The sequence below is a fragment of the Paramisgurnus dabryanus genome, chromosome 7, assembly GCF_030506205.2.
Source record: "Paramisgurnus dabryanus chromosome 7, PD_genome_1.1, whole genome shotgun sequence".
Lineage (NCBI taxonomy): Eukaryota > Metazoa > Chordata > Actinopteri > Cypriniformes > Cobitidae > Paramisgurnus > Paramisgurnus dabryanus.
Genome location: NC_133343.1, coordinates 20,973,188 through 20,992,504, shown reverse-complemented (window position 1 = coordinate 20,992,504; position 19,317 = coordinate 20,973,188). Strand labels below are relative to the sequence as shown.

General features: G+C 35.5%; 1 protein-coding gene and 1 long non-coding RNA gene across 2 annotated transcripts in view; one reads left to right on the top strand and one right to left on the bottom strand.

The window, feature by feature from the left end:
- Positions 1-19,317, top strand: part of ror1 (receptor tyrosine kinase-like orphan receptor 1) — a 157,001-nt gene that overhangs the window by 13,610 nt on the left and 124,074 nt on the right. The gene's annotated exons all lie outside the window — the stretch shown is intronic.
- Positions 16,591-18,268, bottom strand: LOC135788831 (uncharacterized). Its single transcript, XR_010547459.2, has 5 exons — positions 18,161-18,268; positions 17,514-17,573; positions 17,316-17,406; positions 17,136-17,216; positions 16,591-16,751 (listed from the first exon to the last, which is right to left on the bottom strand). It is a non-coding gene; the product is annotated as an uncharacterized lncRNA (long non-coding RNA).

Genomic DNA, 19,317 nt, shown 5'->3' with positions numbered 1-19,317 from the left:
TGATTCCTGTATAGCACGTGAACTGATCAAAGTATCCTGTAGGACCTTGAATGCACTTTAAATAGCTTTGGATTAAGGCATCTGCCAAATGCATAACTGTAAATGTCTTTGTGAGGAACTGGAACTGAAAACTCAAGCATCAAAAAACAGAATTTGAGGTTGTGAGAACTGTCGCTTTAGATTTACAGTTCACACTTCACCAAAGATTTACATGGACTTACAGGGCGATTTATAGTCATGCGTAGGTCCTACGCCATAGCTACGGCGTAGGCTATCCGTAGCCTGTGCGTAGCTCTGCGTAGCCTGACGCGCACCTCACAAAATTTCTAACAGCGCATCGGCTCTACGCGGACCGCAAGCGCTGTGATTGGTCCACCAGAACCCCTCCCGTCAGGTTAAAAAACTGCGTCATAGGTATTTCCGTTTGAGACGGTGAAAACAAAGATGAGCCAAGTTGAGGAGTGATTTAACTCAAACTGCAACATAACTCGCTGTTTATTTACTTCCATCATTGCTGGTCTTCTCAAATTATACACAACAAGTTGCTATTTCTTCTTCGTTTGTGGGTTAACTTGCTTAGCTTCTTCTTCTCTGACGACTTCTGCTGCTACTGTGGTTACACGCGTGATTACTGCCAACCAGCGGTTTCGGGTGTGTTTTCACGGCGACGCGGACGGAGACGCAAATGTATAAATGAAAACCGACGCGGAACCTACGCCATCGCGGCTACGCCGTAGGACCTACGCACGACTATAAATCGCCCTTAAGCGGCAGATGGTAGTTAGTTATCCAAACAGAGGAAAGGTCAAGTAAAGTGGGCACCATTGAGAAATGCAAATAACAGAATAAACACTAAAACAGCAATATACTGATTTGCATCTCTGGTTCCCAGCATGCTGTGATGCAAAGCAAGGAACCAAAGTCCTTCAGAACTGTTTACACTGTTGTACAGTTTATCATGCATATATCTTAAGCTATTCTTCGAACATTATGAGTCTGACATCTGAATTTGAAATTCATTACTTTCATCTTTTTACTTTTTGTTTTTATACTGTTAGACTGAGAGAGCATTCCACCAACCCACTTTTACAAACAGCTATGCAAACTGTATCAATACTTTGTATCAATTGTGCTAAAGCTATTTATTGTAATTGCTGAGAGGCTGAACATTTGTTTATGTGCATGCTGCTGTTGTGTAATTGTATGTGTAAAACTTCAGGAGGATCAGTGGTCTGGCATGGACTTTGGCTCCACTATACAGGGTGGACGGGCCTATTACCGACATTTTGAGTTATTATTTCTGACACGCACCGCTGGACTGTTGATTTCATATGGGAGGAACATTTAATTTGATTTATTACTGCTTTGTAGCACGACTAAACAGTGGGCTTGGTAAAACAAGTCTATTGTTATGGCTTGCCTTCAACTAGCCAGTGAGTAATTAAAGGAAAGTAATGTTTTTGAGTTCTGCTCTACTTGTGTGATGTTTTATATTTAATTATTGCATATTACCTAATAACATAAAAAATGTATCCGTATGAGACATGTTTTATGGTGATTTTTTTTTAGGTGAAACTGTAAAAAAAAATATGAAAAAATGATATGCTAGATGTTAAAGCTTGACTCCTTGTTTTTGTGTGGTCATGAGGGTTGATGATACAAATTGCTGAAGAAGCTTTAAATGAACAGTTTCCACACTAAGAAAGGATGTGTTAATTTTTTACATATCTTTTTGTTTTATTATGTGTCATTTTGTGTTGATTTTGTGTTAAAATAAAACACAAGTTGTGTTAAAAGTAACACAAAATGTGTTGTTTCAATAATAACACAGAGATGTGTGGATTCTGGGACAATGCATTTAGTGTGTTGTCCCAGAATCAACTCTAATGTGTTGTTTTGAACACATTTGTTCTAAGAGTGTAACCAAAACTTATAAATGTGTCATTGTCACAGACGGGAACAATAATTTTTAATTTAAATACCATTGTTTACAACCTTTAGAGAGTCCTTTTGAATAAGAATATGTTTTTAAGCCCTATGGGTTGTTGGGGAAGTTTTCAGCCACTGTGTGTTTTTTTTTTTTTTTGTCTTAATTTGGCCACAACATTCTCTGTTTTTTCTGCAAATGGAATGATTTTGATAACCAATCTTATATTGACACATATTTTGGGAAAATGCTTTGAAACCTCAACAATATACCGTGGGCAAATTTTCTACATGCTATAATAAATAATCTATATGGTATTTTGAGCTAAAACTTCACATATATACTCTGGGGACACCAAAGAATTATTTTACATCTTAAAAAAAGTTTTGTGACATGGCACCTTTAATGGTGGTTAATGGTGCCACATGATGATCAACAGTAAACCGACAAATTTTACCTCTTTGCAAAAGGAAAAAATCTAGAATGCATGATTATATGGTGTCATGGCTTTGCAATAAAAAAATTCATTATAATGGAAGTCAACGGAGCAAAAATAGTAAATGAGGGAGAAAAAAATCTAATCTGATGCTGCACAAAATCAAAAAAACATGTATCAAAGCCAATGTTTTACCAATATTTGACATGGCCAAAATTCATTTTGTGTGTGCTTCTCCCAAATCAGTAACATCACTTATGAACTTGACAATTAAAGAGTTAAAATCATGGAATTTTTGTAAACATTGGTAGTTTTGATCAGTACTGAGGTTGATAAACAGATTTATGCAAAAAAAAATAAAAAATAAAAAGAAATTATTCTGATACAGCCGAACAACCCGAAAGGGTAGTGAACTTGAACAACCCACAAGGGTTAAGAATGATGCTATTTTTGGGCAAGCATTATATAGCATCGTGAAACAATTAGAAACTATTTCTTTTCCTCTATTGACTTGAAATTGCTGTCTTCAGGTTTACAGAGGAATGAAAACCCTTTCCTGCGCTATGATCCAGTAGTGTATATTACACTTGAGGCAGGTCGCTAAATCTTTCACCAGGATTATAACATTAATCCATTCTCAAAAGGCGATAAAATACCCTCTCAATTTTTACTGCTGTCAACACTTTGTGTCTGAGTCTATTATTGTGTTTCTCTAAAGAAAACATCAACCAAAAGTACGATTGTAGTTTCTCTTTTTTTGCATTCTCTGCCCTGTGTGGAAGTTGCATGGTGCACGCTGTTATATCGTAAAGGTGGTCTTGGACAGACCCCAAGATTGGCTGGATGCTTAGTAATATGAAAGCAATTAACAGCGGTTTCATGGAGCGCTGAGATATGTGAGCAATGCCTGCAAATGTCAACTTTACAGTAAAACGTGTTTTCACAAAGAGAACAAAACCCTTGTTAACTTGACCATTTATGTATTTATTATACTATACTGTACCATACCATACCGTAATTGAATTTTTTAAAAAAATGTGCCTGTATATCAACCACACATGAGACAATGCAAAAGATTTTTCCACCAACCAGATATCATGTTTTCAAAAGAGGATTCATAGGCCCCGTTTTATACTTTGTTACCAATAAGAATTTTTGGGAATAAGGCATATCTGTGAAAAAATAATACACCCACACTTTGTCATAACAACACTGCCGTTTTAATTTTTAAAGACTATATGTTATTTTCTACATAAAATCATCATACATAATGTATTAAGAACATTCTGTCAAAATATAACCTTGATATCTTTAATACTGACTGAGTAAGGTCATGTCACAGATGGAAATCATAGTGAAATTAATGGCTGTAATCAAACTTTGATGTTCGTTATCTCAGAATCTAATTTTAAAACTTTAGCCTGGATTTCACAGGCAGAGTCACATATTTAGGAAGCCAGTAGGGTTCGGTGCTGTGCCATGTCTGCAACATTTTAAAGTTAAGTTTATATCATATAAAAATAACGAATACAAATAACTTGAAACTTCCAATTATGTCTATGCCAGTCATGATTAGATATTCATCTCGCTTTGCTTCCAACAAACATAATAATGTGTCACTGACATACAGTACTGTGCAAAAGTCTTACCCTGGGTTCACACCAGCCGAGTTTGAGGCGTCAAATTTGTGTCTACCGCGTCTAGTTTGCCACTTGAACATTTTGAGTTTACTCGTTTCATTTGCACGTGAAAGCCACGAGTGAAATTCTAGTCATCGAGACATTCACACGGAAATTCGCGTTATGGGAGGGGCTTCTGCGACTTCGCTCACTTCCTGTAATCATGTCACTACTAGAGCAAGCTCCTGAATGGTTGACGCGGCGCATTTTTCCGCCAAAGTTAAAATTTTCAACTCATGTGTTTGCCGCAGCAACGCTCAATTCACGCTAACTAGACGCACAGATGAGGCGGAATCGCATCTACCGCACCGTGCTTAATGCCTTATTCGCGCCGCGGACCTCTAGACGTACGTGAACGTGTCTTTACATTGACTTAACATTGAAATCACTCATGCTTGACACCTCTACCGCGGCTGCATAAGACCACCACCACCAGATTTGTTGTTTTAGGAGTTTTAATGTCCATCCATATTTATTTTTTTCTATCTATTTTATTAAGATACAAACAGAAAATACAGGAAATATGTACAAAAAATTAAAAATAACATTTTCAGAACTAAATGTTTTCTTTAGGCATCGTTGGTGTTTAGTGTGACCTGTCTTGGTACTAAAAACATCTTGAGCGTTTTTTTTTGCAGAATAAAGTTAACTCTTTCACCGCCAGCGTTTTTAAAAAAAGTTGCCAGCCAGCGCCAGCGTTTTTCATGATTTTCACCAAAGTTTAATGCCTTCCAGAAAATGTTCTTCTTTAAATATATAAACATACAATATACCAAATGAAAGAACAGACCCTCTGCTTTCAAACAAAAAAAACCGTTTCATCCTACCTTTAGTGGTTCTTTTGCAATCAGCTTTTGAATATGGGTAGGTTTTTGCAAAAACACCATATTTTGAGTAAAAAGCAAAAATAATTCCATATTTGTGACGGACTTTTCATAGAGATCCCATTCAGAGCGATCTTTAAAACAGACACGGACATGCAGCAGCTTGCCATAGGGCAATACTTCCGGTTTTAAAAAGTTGGGGAAGGGCGCCACCTGGTGGATAATAGCGGTATTGCGGAAAGACGGAAAATCTCGTCATTGGCGGGGAAGCGTTTTCTCTTAATTGACGAGATATCTCGTCAATGGCGGGGAAAGAGTTAAAATACTAATTTCTTTAAAATTTGAAATTAAGATTTTATTTTATTTAGGTTTAAGAGATCCTGCAGTTTCCTGCTATTGCTCAAGTGGAAGGGGAGTTTACCCTAAAAACACATCAGTTTACATGTATACAGTTTTTATTACTATATACACATTTCCTGAGACTGAGAAAAAATTATATATGATCACTATAACATTGCAAAAACAACAAATCGAATTCTGGCATTGTGGCCTAAGACTTTTGCATATATATATATATATATATATATATATATATATATATACGCACATATATAATTCAGTATGTGCCCAACAATTTTTATTTTGTTAAACAATACAAACGCAAATGGGGTAAAGAACATTTTGAGTCCCCCTTTCTTTCCTCACAGTGGTTTGGTCCATTTGTAGCTTTCCTATAACCGATTCCACGAGTCTGCTATGTTAGCGTTTATAACACTTTATCATCATCCTTGCATGAGTAAATACACCCCACATGATGAATTACTTGTACTTTTAAGATTCTTTAAGTGCTACTCTGTTAAATGTTAGTCAAAACAAACCATTTACCAGAGGCTACCAATGTATTCAGGTGAATTGTCAGGACAGGATAGTAAAAATAGTTTATTAACAAGATGTTTTACTAACATTTGTGTATATCCTTTTACTTTAACAAATATTATATGATATGTCCCAGTATTTAGGGGATAGAACTTATGACCTTAGCACAGATAATGCAATATTCTTCCAGTTAAACTACAGGGATAACACAGACAGATGCTGTTCCTTAAACCGGTTTGTCATTTGTGTATATCATATTGCTCTTTGGAATTATTTGTGATACACCAACATATTTGTCCCCATTCATTCATTCACTATTCATTCACTATAGTTAAGCAACCAAAACCGTTTGACCACAGAAATCTACGACTGACCAATTAAACTTTTAAACTAGACGAAAGTCGACACACTTTCTGGTCTACTAGCACCTCATATAGTCTGGAAAAAATTGTGGAAAATATTCCCAGCTGCAATGTCATATAGACTTTAAACAGCCTGCTGCTGCCCCACAATTCCCCCTCCGAACTGATTGTCCATTTTTCCAGAGACCCGGCCAAGGGGGTTCTGTAAAAGTGTGTGGCCCTCAGCCAGGGCTTATTCCCTCAACTTTACCATCTGTATTTGGAGGTGTGATCGCTTTGCTTTAAAAAAACGAGCTGTTTTCATCAGTGATGCAAACATTACACATGATGCAGACGCTGTGTGACATTTCTCAGCATGTGCAATGCTGTTTTTAAGTTTAGATTTACACATATTTTGAAGAATGTTCCAAAACTAACAGGAGGTAGGAACACAGCGGGAGAGACTAAGATAACAAGACTGAAATCTGGCGAGCAAACCTCGAGAAGAGATATTTCTCAGAAGGTAAAGCCATTTTCACCTTTTCTTGAAGAAGCTTAGCCAAAAATAATGTATGGTAAGCATTTTTCACAGCTCTTTTGAGCCTCGAATATTCAACTTGGAGAAGCGCATAAAAACTTTGAACTATCTGCTATCAATTTGAATGAATTTGCTGCGGATATTTGGAAAAGAAAAACACTGATGAAAAATTTGGATTTGCTTTATTATCCAAACCATTTGTTAAGCTCAAAGCTTTGATGTTATAGGCAAAGCAATTCATAACTAATAGAACATGACAAATGTGCTTTTTTATCAGCATACTGATAAGTTGTCTCCATCTTTTAATCTCTAAAAGGACATGTATATGATAAAATACAGATGTAGACATCAGTTGCATGCTCGGATTAAAAAACCAAAGGAACTGCTGTTTGTTCTGTGATAGTGATAAGCTTGATAAATCTATGAATATTGCATAAGCGGTTAAAAATCAGTGGCTACAGTATTCGACTAAATGGCACCGCTGTGATTTTATTGGCCGATTGAAGTGTATCTGTTAGATTCATGATCTTGGGTTTATTCACAATGTCTTTTACACTTTTACAGCTTTTACACTTTCTTGTTTTATTTCCCTCTTAAAGAGCAACTATTGTCTGATTCACGTTTTTAAATTTGACGCGAGTTATCATTTCCAACTTAAATCTAATTTCTTGGACTACAACAAACACATGGATTTTAGGCATCAGTTTACTTCCTGGGTCTGTTGTGACGTGGACACGATGGTCATTATCATAATTCATCCCGCTTGGACTATCAGCCTGTAAGTTAACTCCTGTTAGCATTGCATTGTGAGCGAATCTTTCAAACATGGTAATGAGCGTCACATTTCCGGCTGATTTGTACAAAATAAAGCGTTTGAGGAAGGCAGGATATCTGAAGCTACAAAAATGTACAGTATGTGGAAAATAATGTGTTTTTGAACCATAAACCACGTGAACACATTGTATTATACCAAATACACAAAATAACGTTGTTTTTAGCAATGAAATATGTGCTCTTCAAAAGTAGATTAACTAAGAGAAAGCACTTTAGTTTGAGTTGTTTTAAAGCTGGTCTTCTACCCAAGCCAAGATTACAGAGATTTTTGAAAACTTGTCTGAAGTCTGCAGTTGGCAGGGTTTTTGAATTTCACACCAACAACACAATTTTTCTAAATAATGACATAGCCAGATGTCAGTACCAGCCTGTTCAATTTCATATACAAAGTCCAAAGACAAACTGCTTTAAATGAGTAGTTCATTCAAAACTAAACATTTGTCATTATTTTCCCAACCTCATGTAATACTATACTTGTATTATTTCCCATTAAATTCAGAAGATCGTATTCTGCAATTCTGGGCCGAACTGGCTCCAACTTGCCAAATCTCATTTGGTGTATAAAAGTAAAAAAATAACATAGGGTAAGAACAACATGAGTAAATGCATAATTTTGAGGCAATTTTCTTAAACTGTTTTTCTTTTTTGTACAATCTCAATAGTAAAATTGTCTGTTTTCCGTCAGTGATTTGTGTATTCAACTTTTCAAACAGATTCAGCACTAAGGAGCTTTAATGATTTTATTTTACTTTTTTTTTATTTTACATCTATTTAATCTCTATAGCAGTTAAAGGATTACTCCACTTTCTTAAAAAAAATCCAGATAATTTACTCACCCCCATGTCATCCAAATTGTTGATGTCTTTCTTTGTTCAGTCAAGAAAAAAAAGTTTTTTGAGGAAAACATGCCAGGATCTTTCTCAATTTAATAGACTTTATTGGACCTCAACAGTTTCAAAGCAGTTTAAAATTGCAGTTTCAATGCAGCTTCAAATGGCTCTAAATGATCCCAACCGAGGCATAAGGACAGCAAAACGATTGTCACTTTGGCACTTTTAAATATGCACTTTTAAACCACAACTTTGCGTCTTGCACTAGCAGTGTGACGCGCCAGCGAGACCTCAGGTAATGCGTAACATGTCGAAAGGTCACGCATGACGTATGCGAAACTACTGCCCCAGTGTTTACAAGTGTGGAGAAAGAGGACCGTTACAACAATGTTGTATGTGAAATGATACTAATTAATGTCATTGTGTCCGTTTATTGTTTAAAATAGTCCTCTAAAGTGTGTTTCACATTTGTGAAGTGTGACCTTTCGACGTGCTTACACATTAAGTGAGGTCACGCTGTCGCGTCTCATGGCTGGTGCAAGAATAGAAGTTGTGGTTTAAAAGTGAATTTTTTTCCGAAAATGACAATTGCTAGATAAGACCCTTATGCCACGTTTGGGATTGTTTAGAGCCAATTTTTTGCTGCGTTAAAACTGCAATTTTAAACTGCATTGAAATTGTAAATTGTTGGGGTCCAATAAAGTCTATTAAAATCAGAAAAATCCTGGAATGTTTTTCTTCTCAACTGAACAAAGAGAAACATATCAGTAAATAATTATCAGGATTTTTTTAAGAAATTGGAGTAATCCTTTAATGTTATAGGAAGAAGCAACTAGACATAGTAATATAAAAACATATGCAATGTTTACACTAATTCATAATCTGGATTAAACAGCCGCTTAACGAATGCATAAGCCATCAGGCTACACTTCAGCCTATTTTTAGACCCATCAGCGTCCAGAAAAAGCAACAGCGGGGCCACGCTTCATTAGAGAAGGTTTGACTGCATGTTTCCGTTCAGTCAGACGTTTGCACCACACCTCACAGTACAAGCATTTGAAATGAAGCCACACACTCTCTGTACCAGATCGACATATTAAAACGAGTGTTATACTAACAGTACCGCTCTGAATCTCCTGGCTTCAGCTGTGGGATTCAATTAATCCACTACTGCAGTGTTTTTAAGAAAAGCAACAGGGAGATTTGCAGAACATTGAAGGCAGCTGCGTTTCTTGAGCAAGCCTTGCGGAAAGGGTAGAAAAAAGGGCACAAAAGACTGGAGGGGGGTCTTTTTGAAGGAAGCAGAGGGTGTACTGGTGAAAGAATGGGGTGACTGGGAACAGCAACAGGAGAGGGAGAAAGCGGGTTCAGATATGTATTAATGGCCAGGCATTAAAAAGGAAATTAAAATTATAAATTGCAGTTTGGTAAAAACTAACCTTCAACCTTAAGCATTTGTATTGCACAGACATATGTCTGCTGGGTATACTTTAATGAAAGAGAATACTGCTTAAAGACAAGCAGCAACAACCAGAAATAAGGGTTAGAGACCATTAAAATGGAGCAATTTAGGTACAATTGGGAATTAAAGGGATATTAAGTCACGGGGTCCACGACGTTCAAGTCCAAAAAATGTGCGTCCATCCTTCACAAAATAAATCCAAACGGCTCCAGGATGATAAACAAAGGTCTTCGGAGGGTAATCCGTGCCTTGTTGTTGTAGAAATATCCATATTTAAAACTTTATTAACGAAAATAACTAGCTTCCGGTAGTGCCGCCATCTTAGACTCCTCTGTATTCAGGAGAGAGTATTAGCGTAGTGTACGCACTTTTCTTAGTAACGTATGATAAATTCGGTGGGCGGGGGCACAGAGCAGCAGCAGAGTAACCTCCGTAAGTTCTGTAAAGCTCTGATCTTCAATGCAGACGCGACTAAGATGGCGGCGCTACCGGAAGGTATTTATTTTCGTTAATAAAGTTTTAAATATGGATATTTCTACAACAACACGGATTACCCTCTGAAGACCTTTGCTTATCATCCTGGAGCCGTTTGGATTTATTTTGTGAAGGATGAACGCACTTTTTTTGGACTTGAAGGTCGTGGACCACGTAACTTCACATTTAATCAACTGAAAGATCTAAAACATTTTCTAAAATATCCGAAAATGTGTTTGTCATTTTAAAAACGATAGACATATGCAACTAGGACAGCTTGGGGGTGAGTAAATCATGGGTTTAATATAATTTTTGGCCGAACTATCCCTTTAAATGTCCAGTTTACAAAATTAATTATGCAAGTCACATACCAGAATAAACAAACATTTAGTGCTGTAAACACTTTCTCATGTTAGCAAGGCCATTTCTGAGCACTAGGATGTTAAGGATGCAGTAGACTACTATGATCTTCAGACTTTACTGAGATGGTGTATCTTTCCACCATGCCCGTAGCCACTGGTCAACAGATCTCTGTATTTTTTTGTGGTGTATATTGTACTATAAGCATCTTTTCAACCTGTTCTTGTAGCTCAATTGGAAGAGCATTTTTAGAAATGCAATGGTTATGAGTCAGATACCCAGGAAACACACAGGATCAAATTTATTGCTTGCTTGAATGCACTGTAAGTCACTTTGGATAAAAGCATCTGCCAAATGCATAAATGTAAATGTAACCTTAAATTTGCAAGGCAAATTATGACAATTTTATAAAATCTCTGACTATTAGAAGCCTACTTAACCTTAAGTGTTTTAATTCAAATCTGGTGCCTGGTAAAGTGGATTGCAGGTGGTTATTAAATAAGATGCAGGTTTTTGCAATGCATTGCTCACCAAAGGCACCACTGTTCCCTGTTGTGAATTCCCCTTATCAGCCCTAACAAAAAATAACAAGAAAAAGGTGGCTTGTCAGTTCACTCAAGGATGTGGCTGCCCTGCCCACCTTAGACCAGTCGGTGGCAATACTTAAAAAGAGGCACCCTGCGTTTCCATTCACTGCGGTGTGAATACGACTGGACCCTTCCTTGCTGCTTGATCGGCATGACGACAGGTCAGGCTAAAGGGGAAGCATGAAGCTTTAGTAGTTCTGTAGATGGACGACAGAGGGGTTTTTATGAGGGTTACTCATCAAAGGATTCGGTTCCCTGGCATTCACTGTGTTAGTGGGGCCAAAGGCCGCAAGAGACAACAGGGTGTCTGAAACCTCAAAGGAAAAACTGTTGCCTGTCTGACACCTGTCTGTCCTTTACGTACCTTAACTACCATAAATGGTTGATTTACACATTTTTTTAAACTTATAAGTTCTCCATGGGTTGGCTTTCATGCCGTCTACATTGAGGAGTCACCATCTGTGTTTCAGGTTCAGACTCTTAAGCGTCGTTTTTAGCAGATGGAAGTATTCCCTACATTGATTAGTTTTCTCATCCGAATCAGTTATTAGATTATTCTACAAAAAAAAAGCTAAAAGTAAACTTTTAATCATAGAAATAAAGTTGAAATAACTTAATAACTAAATAATTTATTGCAACTCCTCACCAGTCAGGTAGTTGAAATGAATTGTAAATTCAAGTTGATTAAACCTAAAATTTAAGTGCAATAAGAATTTTTTTACAGGGCAGGCAATTTAACAAAGTATGAAAGCAACCTTAGTTGCTCTGTAGTTATACGCAACAGATATGTCAAAGCATAGAGGAATGGAGACATGATATGGTGAGCACAGTGACAGGACCACTTGTCAAACTTCGTCTCTTCTCTTGATTGACTGAAAAATCCTGTCCCTTTTAAGGGCTAGTTTGGCCAAAAATGATATTAAACCCATGATTTACTCACCCCCAAGCTGTCCGAGTTGCATATGTCCATCGTTTTTCAGACAAACACATTTTCGGATATTTTAGAAAATGTTTTAGATCTTTCAGTTGATTAAATGTAATGTTACGGGGTCCACGACCTTCAAGTCCAAAAAAAGTACGTCCATCCTTCACAAATTAAATCCAAACGGGTCCAGGATGATAAACAAAGGTCCTCTGAGGGTAATCCGCGCGATGTTGTTGTAGAAATATCCATATTTAAAACTTTATTAACGAAAATAAATACCTTCAGGTAGTGCCGGCATCTTAGTCGCGTCCGCATTCAGGATGAGAGCTTACGCAGCCTACGGAGGCTACTCTGCTGCTGCTCTGTGCCCCGCCTCCGAATTTGTCATACGTCACTAAGAAAAGTGCGTACACTACGCTAATACTCTCTCCTGAATACAGAGAAGTCTAAGATGGCGGCGCTACCGGAAGGTATTTATTTTCGTTAATAAAGTTTTAAATATGTGAAAACACTCTTACACACCAAAGGAAATTTAAAAACGAGAATCGGTCAATAGGTGCTCTTTAACTGTAGCTTGCTATTTCACTGAATAACTCGCTTGGTATCATGTACTGGAGAGAGATGAAAACTGTCCTTTCTTCTGAGTGCATAATTGCATTCTGTACTCATCATGGTCATTCACTAAATTCATATAACACTTTGTGTTTAAAGGGGTCATAGCATGAAAATGTTAGCATTGCCACTTTGTAGGTTTGAGCAAAAATGTGTCATTTTGGGTGTGTTTTTTAAAATGCAAATGAGCGGATGAAGTGCAAACACTGATCACAATGATGGTGGTTTGTTGTAAATCAAACTCAATTGTGCTGTCAAGTCCTTCTTTTGTCTCTCTTTCTCTCTGCACTAAATAGCAGTGCAGTGGTTGGATAGTGCAGATTAAGAGGGCGGTATTATTATAATAAGATATCCTTATGACATCATAATGAAAGCCAAATTTCAATGACCTATTTTTGCTCACACCTACAAAGTGGCAATGCTAACATTTTCATGCCATGGCCCCTTTAAAACATACCCGAATAAAACTGTAAACCCAAATAAAAATAAGTCTTCTGGATCGATATTTCTGTTTGAAACATAAAATTGCGGGTTATTTTACATGCTTTCTTAACTTGGTTTGAAGTGAAATGACATCATACTGACATTTCCTGTAAAATTGTACCCGACGCCTCAACTTATAAAGCATTATTATAAGTTTACTGTTGTAAATCGGGATATGGCAGTCTTGGAATACTGATTTCTTTATGTGCTATAGAGATGCACGGAATGTTCGGCAACCAAAAATATTTGGACGAAAAAAGGAGAAAAGCTTACGACGTTTGACCGAATAAGTAAAAAGTAGGTGTGTAACAATACATCAATATGGATCAATACATCAATTTTATTTCTGACTATCCGATGCATCGATGCCACACAATCGATTTAAGGTACCTTTATTTTGGCGCTCCACGTCCTCATTCCTTGATGTAACGCCCATCTACGCATTTCCGCCAGAGCACGCATTTTTGTTTATTTTCATCTGCTAGCGTCAGCAAGTGAATGCGATGCAGCAACTAAGCAGTTGTACAGCGAAAGAGACAGAAGATGTGCGTGTGTTTAGCACTGCAGGTGATATTGTCCATGCAAAACTGTTGATCAGTAAAAAAATTTTTAAGGAAAATCTCTCAAAAGGAGACCACTGCAGCACTTGTTTGACTGTTAGATCTGATGTTGTGTGACAGATCAAATGCTTAAGTTTAAGAGCTTTATTTTTATATGAATTTATTTTTCAATTTAATTAATTTTTTTCTTAAACTACCTCAGTGATTGTCACAATTGCATATTTTGGCACAAAATACTGAAAGATTGCTATCATAAGCTTGATTTTATGACATTTTGCCCCTCATTATTATTTTTTCTTTATTTAAAAAAGTGTATTTTTGTTAGTTTGTTGTTGTAAATGTTCCAGTTTGGATAAAGTTGTGTCATTATTAAAGAGTTTAATATTGACAAAGTAATCGAATCGTAATCGCATCAAAGAAGTGTTTGATGCATCGGCAAAAATCGCATTGCTGGCTGAGAAAATCGTTTTTGTATCAAATCGTAATGAACTGTCCGATTTACACTGCTAAAGTTATTTGACAATAAAGTTTTTGATGATGGGATCAAGTAGTAAACAGCGTAGAGTTAGAGGCGCGCACACTTTAAAGATGCAATAAACAAGTTAGCTGAATAATTTCCATTGCCGAACATTCAGTGAATCCCTAATGTCCTTGCTAAATACCTGATTTTTTATTCATTTTTAACCAAAATAGTTATGGATTGTAGCTTTAAATAAAAAAAAAGTAATTTGTATATAATTATATACTTGGTTTGTATTGACATTGCCTTGTATGACAGCATATAAAATGAAAAAAAAAATGGGGGTTAAAATATTCCTTTAAATCTGGTTGAAAAAGTTAAATGGTAGTAAATAAATGAGGGAAAGTGTGTGATAAAATCATCATTACTCATAGTCCTGGCATGTTGACTGTGTCATCGGAGCACAGGTAACTTTGGACTAAGAAAACAGAATAGGGAAAGAAAGACTAACCAGATCCCGGAAACACAACCCAGACACAAACCTCCACTGCATGAAAAGAGGTGTATCCGTACTAGGAAACTCCTGTAAACACCACTGATTTTCGGAGGTATCTACTAGTTCCACTGAGGGTAAACTTCTAATTCCACCAAGTTAGGAAACTCCCGTAATGATACCAATTCGGATGTATCTTGCTGATGGGATATTCCTGTGGTATATGCAGCCATTTGTTGCCATGGCAAATAATCCCATTGAAGATTTTGTCAGGGGACATTTTCACACCTGCAGAGGTACTGGGGTTTCACACCTTTGCACAATTCTAGTGTCCCCATTGGTGTTTAATCTCAACACTGATTGGTTGCTTTTAAAACCCCCTCCCAAAACTCTGACAGCTATTGGGACACAACTTTGAAACTTTCCAGTTGAGATTATTTGATTGGTTACACTTTCTATTAAGCCCAACCCAAGCCCTCATAGCTTAGTGACTTGATTGGTTATTTGCCTGCTATGCAGATAGACTACAATCCCCCCCACTAATATATATATATATATATATATATATATATATATATATATATATATATATATATATATATATATATATATATATATATATTCATATTCATCCCAAAAAAAAAAAAAAAAAAACTTGAATTGAGTTTGAAATGTTTATTTAATAAAAAACTGAACAATTCACAATTGTCACAATCACAAAATAATATTATACACAAATATTAAAAGTTGCATACATAAACAATACTATTTAAACTCATAAATATACAGACAGAGAAAGCAATATTAGAGTAAAATAAAACAAAATAAAAGCGACAATGAAAACTACATTCAAAGCAGTACAATGTAAAGTAGCAGTGGCGGCTCGTGACTGCTCATCCGAGGGGTGCAAATTCAAAATAAGTGTTCGGAGTGTCATGTGTGTTGCTTGTGTTTTTAAAATGTGTTTGTTGCTTCATGTAAACCATGTGCATCACGTGTTTAGTCAAAACACGTGATGCACATACACGCAGAACACATATTTTGAAATTGGGAACCACACAAATGACTGGCTATATACATGTTGTGACAGACTTTGCATCGAGTGCTCACAAAAAAAGAAGTCACCAGCTGCCACTGTAATGTAGTAAATATCTAAATAAAATGAACAACAACTATATTGATATTGCTTTAAGAAATCAGTCCTACACTGCAAAAAAATGACTTTCTTACATAGGTCATTTTGTTCATCAAGAAAAAGCATTTTATTTAAATAATATTTCTACTGAAAACGACAAAAATACTAAGAAAATAAGTCTAGTTTTAGACAAAATAAATAAATGCACACAATTTAAGTGAATTTGTGCTTAAAACAAGCAAAAATATCTGCCAATGGTGTGAGAAAAAAATCTTAAGTTTTCTTTTTTCTTAAAAACTTAATTCAAGCACAATTTTCTCACCCCATTGTTATATATTTTTGCTTGTTCAGGCACAAATTTACTTAAATTGTATATTTTTGTCTAAAAACTTTTGTCTAAATTTTCTTAGGTAATTTTGCTCATCAAGAAAATACATCTTGATTTAAGAATTTTTAGTTTTTCTACTAAAAACAAGATAAAAATCCTAAATTAGAAACTGATTTTTTGCAGTGTTGATTCAATTGCAGAGCTCTGTCTTGGAATTATTCAAGAATTTCTCACTGTAAAACCTAAAAGTTAACTAAACTCAAACCATTTAAGAAAACCGGTTGCATTAAACCATTTAAGTTTTAAAACACATGGATTTGAGTACTGTGAACTTAAACAAATTGAGTCACATGCAGTTATGCACTTATATTTAAGTTCACATTAACTAAATATAAGTGCATAATTGCACAAGACTTAAGTTCACAGTACTCAAATGTATGTTTTTTAAAACTTAATGGGTTAAGGCAACCGATTTCCTTAAATGGTTTGAGTTAAGTTAACTGTTAGGTTTTACATTGTAAAGCATATACTTGTCAGCAAACGTAACATTGATGCACCCTCATCTGGACAGACATCTTTTTGGAGCCCTTTGGAAATATAAAAGTACATATAAGTATTTGGCATAATACTAATACACATATACGTATACACATACACGACAAATCAAATGACATAGAATTAAAGTTGTACATTTTAGAAAGTTTACATTAAACCAGTGGTTCTTAACGTTATTCCTGGAGGCCCACTGCCCTGCATGTTTTGTATATCTCTTTTATCTGACAGACGTAGTTCAGTTCATGGAGATCCCTTCTATTGAGCTGATGATTTGAATCAGGTGTGTTAAATAAGGGAGACATACAAAATGTGCAGAGCAGTGGGCCTCCAGGAATAACGTTAAGAACCACTGCATTAAACTGTACAAAGATAAAACAATATATGATCAAAGAACTTCTTAATATACATCTTCTTACTTCATTTTCTGTGTTGATGTCCTCAAGAGTCTCTGTGTTGTTCTGCAGCTTCATTACAGTAGGCTACTTCAATATAGTTGTCTATCAAACACAGAATAAAAAAAATAGAATCACATACATCAGAACACATCTATTTACGATTTAACCTCTTTAATTTAATAACTTAATTATTAAACTTACATCATTTTGGCCAGATTGCAGTGACATCAATTTCTTCAGTGTCTGGATCAGTCTGATGTTTTAGCTTTCACTGTTACTTCATTATATTTCTCTGGCAAACACAGAATTAAAAATTAAAATCACATATCACAATACATCCGTTTACTATTTAACATGTTTAATTTTAATTTAATGTAATCATTGAATGATTAAACATACATCATCTTTACCCAGAAACCTCTTCATCGTCCACAAAGTTGACCACAGTGTACATGACCTCTGTAAACACAAACATGATTAGACTTCATATTTAAAAAGATGAAGAACAGCAAACATATAACGTTTAAATATATTATGACTCCAAGCTTCTTTACAATTAGCATCTAGGTTCTCTTAAAGTGAAGCTGGCTTTGTTACAAATCAATATAAAGCTATTAAAACAGTCTTGAAAAATAAGCAGCATCTACCAGAACTGAATGAGCTTTTAAAACAACAAAAGATCGTCTGTACCATTTAAAATAGCAGAGAGACACTTGCTAGCTGCTAACATTTCAAACAAACGAGTTACTGTTGTTTTGTTTGTTTTAAGCAAATAACGTCTCATCTTGGCTTCTTTAAAGTTTTGTTTTTAAAAATTTAAACATCGAATTGATTCTTTTAACAGCCCGGTTTGAATGTTACTTCGCGTATTTTTAACCTCATGTTTACCGCTGTGTACCACGTATAACCTTAATGTTTTACTGTTTGTGCTTTAAATTCAAACAGTTCTAGTATAAAGACAAAAACGAATCATAGTAAATAACATAATATGAACAAATAGGCAACCGATCAGCGCGATGCAGACAAATGAATTAAATCAAACTTACCTTACTGTTAATGAGCAAACAAACAAATAAGAGACGGAGTAGTCCAGGCAGTAACGGTTCGCGATTTGAATTTTCCGTCAAGCCCATAGGTTGAGCAGTCACACCTGAAGGGTGGGGGCAGATGAGTGGGTGCAGGTGCATTCTGGTAAATGTAGTCCTTTTCTTTAATATACTTTTTTATAATCCGCATTTTCACACTATGCATTGTTCTTTATACTTGATTATTAATAAAAAATAAAAAATATTTTTATAAAGTTTATTACGCTTACAAAACATGTTTAGTTGACAAACATTTTAACAGTTATTTGGAATGATGCTCAGATTTTCTTAAATATAAATTCTTTGTGAATCAGCACCTTCTTGATGAAATACAAAACTCTTTAAACATGCCTCAGGAATTATCTCTGGGTTTAGTGGATTGACTGCTCATCATTGGAAACATTGAACGTATACCTAAATGAATTCTTACTTAAATATAAGTAGCTAAATATAAACTAATGCTGAGTTAAGACATGTAACTTACTGAACTTACTTAACTACAACATGAACTCAAATTAATTTATTGAAAATGACTGCATTAACTAACAATGAAAAACATGTCATAGTTAATGATGACTCTTCAATAGTTTATTATTAGGATATGCTGTAACTCAGCATTAGTTCATGTTAAAGTAAAAATACATGTATGTCTTTTTTCACTGTGATATATGGACCCTTATTATATTATAAAGTCCCCATCTCTTTTGTTTAAATTGATTGATTGAAGACAAACATTATAATATGTGGTCTGACTTTGTGCAAGCATGCATTATCATATGCTAAAAGTTACCTCCTCAGATAGACTAGAACATTCATTGGTGCCCGAACATTTTCCTTACAAGGGCCAAACCTGACTGAGGGCTGTGGGCCAAAAGTAAATGTTGTTGTGTTATATTAAAATTAAAGTTGCCCTGATAACCCCTAATTTATAATTTTATAATATTTTAAAAATAAATAAGCAAACATTACTCTATTTATGCATAACTAATGCAGTTTTATTTTCCAAGACTTTTTGTAGAAAAAAAGAAATCGTTTTGCCAATCAATTTTAAATATCCTTTTATCTGTGTGCCACTGCCGCAACCTCTTCATTTTTAGCCTATAGTACCCGAGTTCATT